At 38.0% G+C, this 8,860-nt stretch overlaps 1 pseudogene; it reads right to left on the reverse strand.

Annotated features, from left to right (window-relative positions):
* Positions 1 to 734: 734 nt before the first annotated feature.
* LOC125094114 (inorganic pyrophosphatase 2, mitochondrial-like) lies at positions 735 to 7,546 on the reverse strand (annotated as a pseudogene).
* Between the last annotated feature and the right edge of the window lie 1,314 nt (positions 7,547 to 8,860).

An 8,860-nucleotide genomic window follows, 5' to 3' on the forward strand; every position in this document is an offset into this window, starting at 1 on the left:
GCCCTCACATGGTCTTTCCTCTGTATGCACACATCCCTGCTGTCCCTCTGTGTGTTCTAATCTCTCTTATAAGAGTACCAGTCAGATGGGGTTAAGGCCCACCCTAATGGCTTCATTTTAACTTGATTATGTCTTTAAATGCTCTATCTCCAAATACAGTCTCACTCTGAGATGCAGGGGTTGTTTCCACCTCTTGGCTGTCATGAATAATGCTTCCTTGAACACTGGTGTACAAGCATCTGAGTCTCTGCTCCCTATTCCTTTGGCTATATACCTAGGAGTAAAACTGCTGGATCTTATGGTGAGTCTATATTTAGCTTGTTGAAGAACAGCAAACTCTTTTTCCACAGAGGCTGCAGCATTTTAAATCCCACCAGCAATATGTGAGCTCCAATTTCTCCACAAGATCACCAAACTTATTTTCCATTTTTAAAGATTATAGTCATTCTTGTGAGTGTGAATAAATGATATCTCATGGTGGTTTTGATTTGCATTTCCTTGATGACTATGGCGTTGAGCACCTCTTCACGTCCTATAGTCCATTTGAATGTCTTCATTGGAGAAATGTTATTCAAACCCTTTGCCCATTTTTGGAATGGGGTTTTTTATTGTTGTTGAGTTGTAGGTGTTCTTTATATAGTCTCAATATTAATCCCTCATCAAAGTTGTGACTTGTGAAGATTTTTTTTTTTTTAATATTGGTCTTTATTTACATATTGTATATCTCGAATAAGGCTGGGGGAAAAAGGTTTCAATAGGAAGTCAATAAATTCTCATAGATCTGCCTGTTGCTAGAACTTGGGGAGAGGGAGTTGTGGAGGCCTTGGAGATTGGAGTCTTGATGGCAGAACTTCAAATGTTCAAATCACTTGCCAAGGAAGTGCCACACTTGCTCTTCTTCTTTACTTCCCTTATCTGGTGATGATGACACCAGTTCAACTATTGATCTTGCTTCCTCTTGAGTGCAATGGAAAGGGCTGTCACATACCTGCACATTTGTGCAACTTATAGCCCCTCCGTCACACCTCTTCATAAGCAATGTTCTCCAACATTCATGAGTACATTTAATAACTTCAAGAGCAAAAGCCTTGTTTCTGAATTCTCCATTAAAAGCAAACTGGTTTTCAGGTTTTCCTTCCGGCACCTTATAAAATCTAAACCAATTAAGTGTAGCTTCCAAGTAACCTGGTTTGTATTTCTTAACATCATCAATATCATGAAACTTTGAGGCTTCGGGATCATTCACATTGATAGCAATTATTTTCCAATCTGTTTCACCCTGATCAATAAGAGCCAAAATTCCAAGGATCTTCACATGAATAACCTCTCCACAAGAAAGAACCTTTGAGCCTATTTCACAAACATCAATAGGATCATTATCTCCACAGCAGTCTGTACTCTTATCTTTTTGATGGGGATCTTCCCAAGTCTGTGGGAGGGCACCATAATTCCAGATATAACCCTTGTGAGGAAATATATTTGCCACATAGCGTAGCTTGCCATTCTTTGTATCTTGTTTAATGGGATTCAATGGCTCCTTTGTGGCAATCTCCATTTTAGCATTTTCCACCGAGGTACTTCTACAACCATATTAAACAAATTCTCATATTCATCATTTCGTGCTCTCTTTGTAGGAATGCCATTTTCCTCCGTTGAGTCCACCTTGAGAGGAATATCATGAAAGGGGGAAATGTAGTGACCAGCTACATTCTTGAAGAAGAGGCGGTAATCGGGGGAGTAGAGCTGGCCGCGCTCCTCCGTGCGGTAGAAGGCCTGGGCCATGGCACCGTGCGGTCCAGGCCCTGCACTCTTTCCCCGGGGCAAGCGGGCGGCGGCGGGGGCTCCCGCGCGCCTGACTTGTGAAGATTTTATTCCATTCTGTGGACTGTCTTATTATCTTCTTGGCATACTTGTCATTTGCATAAAAGTTTTTAAATTTGATAATGTCTAATTTATGTATTTTTTCTTTTATTACCTATGTTTTTGGTATTATAATCACTAAAATAATGGGCAAATCCAAAAAAGGAGGGGGAAGGTAGTTTCAATATATAAATTTGGGGGGAATACAGTCCAGCCCATAACACTATACTTCATCTCAGATAATTCAACTATCACAAAACAAACAAAACTTAAAAAACAGGAGTTTAAATGCTCCTATTATCAGAGCCTGAAATAGCAGAGAAGTTTACATATAATAACTTCTATTCCTACAATAAACTGTAAATTTTATTTTCCTTCCCGTTTTGTTTCTTAAATCCTGAAATTTTACATAGTGATTCTAAAAATACATCCACTTTAATAAAATGTCATTACAGTAAAACATTACATATTGAGTTATATACTTTTTAAATATTTGACTTGTTATCTATAAGCTATCAACTTGATAAGCAAATTAACATGTGAAGAACAATTGGAATACCATTAACTGAAAAGAATTTTTGAAAGATACACGAGGAAAAATTTTTTTTTTTACCAGAATTTATAATACTAACTTGCCAAAAACAGCTTTGGCAAACACCCTACCTTGCCTACCCATCAGTAATTCACTCTCCTTTGTTCCAAAAAACCTTATTACATCCATCGTTCGTCAAGAAGCTTAGGCCACAAGGGAAGTTGAACTCTCCAAACCCTGAGGGTGAGTCATAATTGGTCTAAAAGCCAGCACAGTAATTCCAGTCTCCTTTATAGTGATTGGCCTAAGTGGGTCAATGAATCTGAGGAGAAGTCTGCAAAGACCTCTGGAAAAAAGGAATACAAGAAAGGGCCACTTTCTTCCAAATACTATAATATGAGGCCATGATTCTTGAAGCTTCTGCAACCATCATGTCCTCCAAAGTTAGTTCCTTCCCCCTCCACCACTGAGACTGCACAAAATAAGGGAACGAAGTCTCTGAAATCAAAGACTACTTGCTCCCTATACAGAAATTAATTTTTAGAAGAAATTAATTTTAAGGAACTGCTAATTGTTAAATGAATGGGAACTAAAAAGAAATCGGAGCTACCATTATATAATAGTTTTTTCTATCCCCCACTCCACCTCCAATTACTATACTTAACTATTTATTATCCTCCGCTATACAACTTGATTTTTGCATACTCCAGAATGATTTCAGAGTGAATAGTGACCACTATATGCCCACTCCAACAACCAGATTTGTACTTATAAGCGCTTTTAATTTACCAGTGTTTCAAGATTTGTCATGTGTCTCCTGTAATAGTTTTACATGACCCTACTTATCTATCTATGATCCAGCATCATTTCACAGTAGGCCATTCTCCCTGCATTCAATAAATAAAGCTAGGGTTTTTCATAACTCCTAAGAAAGATAAATTTACCCATCATTCTGTTTTCAAGGAGCTGGGAACAAAACAGGTCAGAAAAAAAAGTTGATCATGTTGACTATGCTCTATAAGCCAGTAATCACACAAACCAAAGTGGCAAGATGATCACAGACCTTTGGTGACAGGACTCATTATCTTAAAGAGCAATTTAGTAGGAAAGAACAGTTCATCTTGTTCAGTGAATGGAAAATGTCAGAGTTTAATAGTTATCATTTTTATAGCATCTGTGGCCTAGCACACAGAAAAAAAAATAATAAAAGAATCATGAAGTTTAAATCCAGGTGATAATTTATGTCTGGGAGACACATTATTAAGTAAGCACTTAAGGTTTTAATTTGAATAAGTTAACACTCCCTTCCTGGACTAATGCTGTTCCTATCCACTTTTGAGGGAATGTGGTGAGGAGGAGGGAAATAGTGGGAAAGTGAGAGGAAGTTTCTTGGTCACCAGTTGACAACTACTCCCACTTCTTGCACTGATTCTAAAAAGCTCTGAGAGTCAGATGGTCTCTTGGAGCAAGGGAATTTACCTTTAAAATATGGAAGATTATTCTTCAACTTAAATAAAGCACATTTTCTTGGCTAGGTTATAGACTTAAAAGCAGCAGGAATACCCATTCTTTGCAATAGCTAGAGGAATAACTGCTGTCTTCCATATCTTCAAGGACGCCTGTGAGCCAGTTGGAAAGGACAGAGAGATGCAAATCCCCAGAATCAGAAGTAACAGGACAAGAAATGGTTAAATGTTCCACATGGCAGTTCAGTGGCTTTAGTGTAATTACACCCAATGTTCCTATATCTTCGACTTTCTTAAAAACACCCCTGACACGTTAGAGCAAGATTAGAAATACAAACTAGTGTGAGGAAAATAAGAGTCAATATGGCATGCAAGATGGCAGGACAAAATTTCAGAATCAGACACATCTGAGTACAAAACCCGGACCCCCCATTTCTAGCTGTGTCAACTGGGGAAGCAATTTAACTTCTCCAAGCCTCAGCATCCCCATTGTATTAGAGGATATAAGCATTCCTACTTGGTACCATTGATTTAAAGATTACATGAGTTTATGTATGTTAAGCATTTCCCAGAGTGCCTGCAATTGCTAAGCACCCAAGAAACAGTACTGATTATTGTGCAACTATATATTAATATATAGTAATAATGATCTATACTCATCTCACAAATAAGCACCTCTAATGTTTTGCATGTAAGCTTTCATTTTGTTTTCTGTGTTTATGCTTCACATAACTTTTATTCAATTATAGGATCATACTATGCATAATGTCTATAGCTTGTTTTTTTAAAGCAATCTTTCTGTGTCGATAAATAAAGTTCAACCATATAATTTCCAGTGGCTGCCTAATACTTTCTCTTATAGCTCTACAATAATTTATTTCACAGATCCTCCTATGGCTAAGCTTTAAGATGCACCCAAATTTTCACTATGATAAGCAGTGCCATGAAGCATAACCTTGCACATAAATATTTCAATATAATCCTCACTGGGTTAAATCCCTAGAAGTGAAATCGCCAAGTCAAACAAAGTGAATGTGCCTTTTTTTAAAGTTTTTTGACACCTTTTGGCAAATGTTCTTCCAGAAAAGACTCCCACTAAGAATATGTGAGATTCTCTTTTTTTCTGAAACTATCCACAATAATGGGTATTAGAATTTCACCTTCAAAGAGAAAAAGCCTTGCCAATATGATAGCGGTGAGAAAGGGTTTCATTGCTGTCCCTATAAAATAGAAGCACTGTAACAGCTAATTGAAATCTCTAACTTGCTATTTTCCAGTTGAAGTTTATTCTAGAGAAGAAATCGACAAACTATGGCCCACAAACCAAATCTCACCCACTGTCTAGTTTTGCATATCCACAAGCTAAGTAATGTTTTCATAGATGAACATTTGCAATCAATTTGATGATAGGACTCCAATTAAGTGAAATTAAGTGAAATGTTATTTGAAAAAAATTCAATTCTTCTCATTAGCCAGCCTACATTATGAAAACTTGTACCCAATAATCATTATTCTATTTTGAATTTTTTCAAAAAATTCTGTGGAAATTTGTTTACTTTCATGTTGTATAATCATCCACATAATATTCTCAATTTTGCGCCCTGGCACACTAAGCATAAAATACTTACTCTCTGGCTTATTTACAGAAAAAAACTGCCACTCCTTTTCTAGAGTCCCAGTGACAAATATGAAAGCTTAACCATATTTTTAAATATTTCACCTTATATACGAGAGTGACAAATTTATCAAGGCTATTCATTTCTTCCACATCTCAGTGATGCTCAGACCTGGAGTTGACAGGTTTCTCGTATTTTTATTGTCTCTTCTTTCATTTCTAGGTTCCAAATAAGATTTCATGTAAATAATTAGTCCTGCGGTAAAAAAAAAAAAAAAAAAAAAAGTGTCTGAAAACTGCTTGGTGACATGGAACGGGGCTTCCCTTAAGCCAGAGTTTTCTTTTGCATATATTCTTTCAATAACCACCAACAGTTGACACTTCCCAAGAGAGCCCAGTCAACCTACTTTCAAACCTAACTGCTTGGTTTTTTAAAAGGTTGTATTTTCTGATTGATGAAAATGGCTAATGACCATTACAAATAAATCCAAATTGGTACAGGTAATTTTTTCTCCTTTCAGGAGGAAACAAATCTTGATCATAAAACTACTTTGCACTTAAAATGGTTCAGTAACTATTCCTGAAGGAGGAGAGGAAAAATAGAATGTAAAAGGAAAAATAAGCAGGGGCACCCCGGGTGGTTCAGTTGGTTAGGCATCAGACTCGATCTCAGCTCAGGTCTTGATCTCAGGGTTGTGAGTTCAAATCAAGCCCCATGTTGGGCTCCATGCTGGAGGTGGAGCCTACCTAAAACAAAATAAAATAAGGTAAAATAAAATGAAAAATAAGCAAAGCACAGAAAATGTAGGCCTTACTTTCTTTTTTCTGAGCAATTTATTTAGGTTGTGAGAGTAAACTACACTGACGCTATTCCTTCACTCTATGGCAAATGTAATGAATAGTTAGGAATGAAAAAATAAACACAGCAGTAGGGACCAGGGTTTTTTTCCATTAACTGTGACTTTAATTGTCTGCTCTTTACTGGGTATAAGCTATTAAAAATCAACAACAAAATAATGTATCAATTCATTAGAGCTTCAGGTACCAGAATTAAAATTTCTCTAATCAGTTTATATCAAAGTTATCTTCAGTCTGGAGTCAGATAAGTCAAGACAATGAGAATATAATCAATCAAATTATCGAAAGAGTAATGGGGGAGCCTGGGTGGCTCAGTGGGTTAAGCCTCTGCCTTCAGCTCAGGTCATGATCCCAGGGTTCTGGGATCAAGCCCCACATCGGGCTCTCTGCTTAGCGGGGGGCCTGCTTCCTCCTCTCTCTCTCTCTGCCTGCCTCTCTGCCTGCTTGTGATCTCTGTCTGTCAAATAAATAAATAAAATCTTCAAAAAAAAAAAGAGTAATGGTGATAATACCAATAATAGCTAATGTTTGGGTACTTTCTGTGTAGCAGGCCATGGGTAGGTCATAGAACCCGATTTGGCTGACTTTTTCTTTATTAAAATATAATGGACTTATAACATTATGTTAGATACATCAATGATTCAATATTTATATATATTGTTAAATAATCACCACAATACATCTAGTTAACATCCATCACCACACAGTTATAAATCTTTGTCTTGGGGTGCCTGGGTGGCTCAGTTGGTTAAGCGTCAGACTCTTGATTTTGGCTTAGGTCAGCATCTCAGTGTCATGAGATCAAGCCCTGCATGGAACTCCATGCGACCATGGAGTCTGCTTAGGATTCTCTCTCCTCTCCCTCTGCTCCACCTCCCTGCTCATGTTCTCATTCTCTCTTTCTCACCCTCTTAAAATAAATAAATAAATAAATAAATAAATTTCCCTTTAAAATGTATTTTTCTTATGATGAGAACTTTTAAGATCTACTCTTGTATCAACTTTCAAATATAATACAGTATCATTAATTATGGTGACCATGCTATACATTATATATCCCTGTGACCTACTCATTTATAACTGGAAGTTTGTACCTTTCGATAGTGATAACACTCACTCACTTCCTGCAATCAGGCCCTGTTCTAGTTCTATCATAGGCATTTGACCACTTGGAGTCATTGGCGCTGGTGGGGTAGACACCATGACGATCGCCATTTCACAGATGTGGCTTAGCAGATCACCATGCTTACCGAGTTAGTACACAATGGGCTGAGAACGTGAGCCTAGCCTCTTGGTTCCACCCATGATAGCACTCATCTACAACCTTCTTCGGTCTTTGAAACCTGCCTGATGGGGGAATACTAGAAGATTACAGTATGACAAGCCCTAGCTTTAATCATCACTGAAATGGGGAAGAGAACAGTTTAGAAACAAATGAAATAGAAACTGCAGAGTGTAGAGTGCATTTGATCTCTGGGTATCATCTCCAAAATCTTTTAGAGGAAAAACTAGGAAAATGAGCAATCTATCAACCTCAGCACATTGGGCCATTAGACAGAAGAGAGCAGCAGTCCTCCAAGCTGGCTGAGGTGAGGTGATAACCACAGGAAGGAAAAGCAGTCAGGGACTGAGCAGCTTCACACACACACACACACACACACACACACACACACACACACACAGTGCTGGTGTGACCACAACATAGTAAGAATCGGGATCAAGTTGCAGTTAGAAGACTTGTAAAAATTGAAGGGAAGTCGCCACCACTTCCAAAAGTATATTCTAGGTGATGCTAATAAAAGCTCTTACTAGAAAAGGCTAGGAGGTTTGATAATATGGGGAGAAAATGGGATGTCTGGGTGGCTTGGGCAGTTAAGCACCTGGCTTCAGCTCAGGTCATGATTCCAGGGTCCTGGGGTCAAAACCCCACATGGGGCTCCCTGCTCAGTGGGGAGTCTGTTTCTCCCTCTGCACCCCCCTCAACTCGTGCTCATGTTCTCTCTCTCTCTCTCTCTCTCTCTCATGTGCGCATGGATACACACAAAAATAAATAAATAAAATCTTTTTAAAAACTAATATGGGGAGAAGCTGGGTGAAAGAGTTACACAGGTTTTTCTTTACTGAAAGGCTGCCAGGGTCTTTGATAAATTAAAGTGAATTTTCATGAGATGACTATAATGTTCAGCATTTCCTAAACTTTTTTGAATGCAGCATTCTTTTTTCTTAGAAAAAGATGTTAACATTTTTGTAGAATACCCATTTCTCATAAAACAAAGGATGAATGAATTAACCAGCTTTTTGTTCTTTCTCTGTGGTACAAACTAACAAAGCACATCACTAGAGGAAAGAAAGATCGGTGCTATGTGTCTCTTGTGTTCACACCCCTGCACTTCCATGTACCACAGTATCATGAATCAGCACACCCAGGCTACCTTATCCTGTGCAATGCAATGTGATCTTAAGCAGGACTACCAAAACTAGAGGCTCATTAGCTATGTGATTCGGAGTGGGACCATGAAATACAGACGC

The sequence above is a fragment of the Lutra lutra genome, chromosome 2 (genome assembly GCF_902655055.1).
Source record: "Lutra lutra chromosome 2, mLutLut1.2, whole genome shotgun sequence".
Lineage (NCBI taxonomy): Eukaryota > Metazoa > Chordata > Mammalia > Carnivora > Mustelidae > Lutra > Lutra lutra.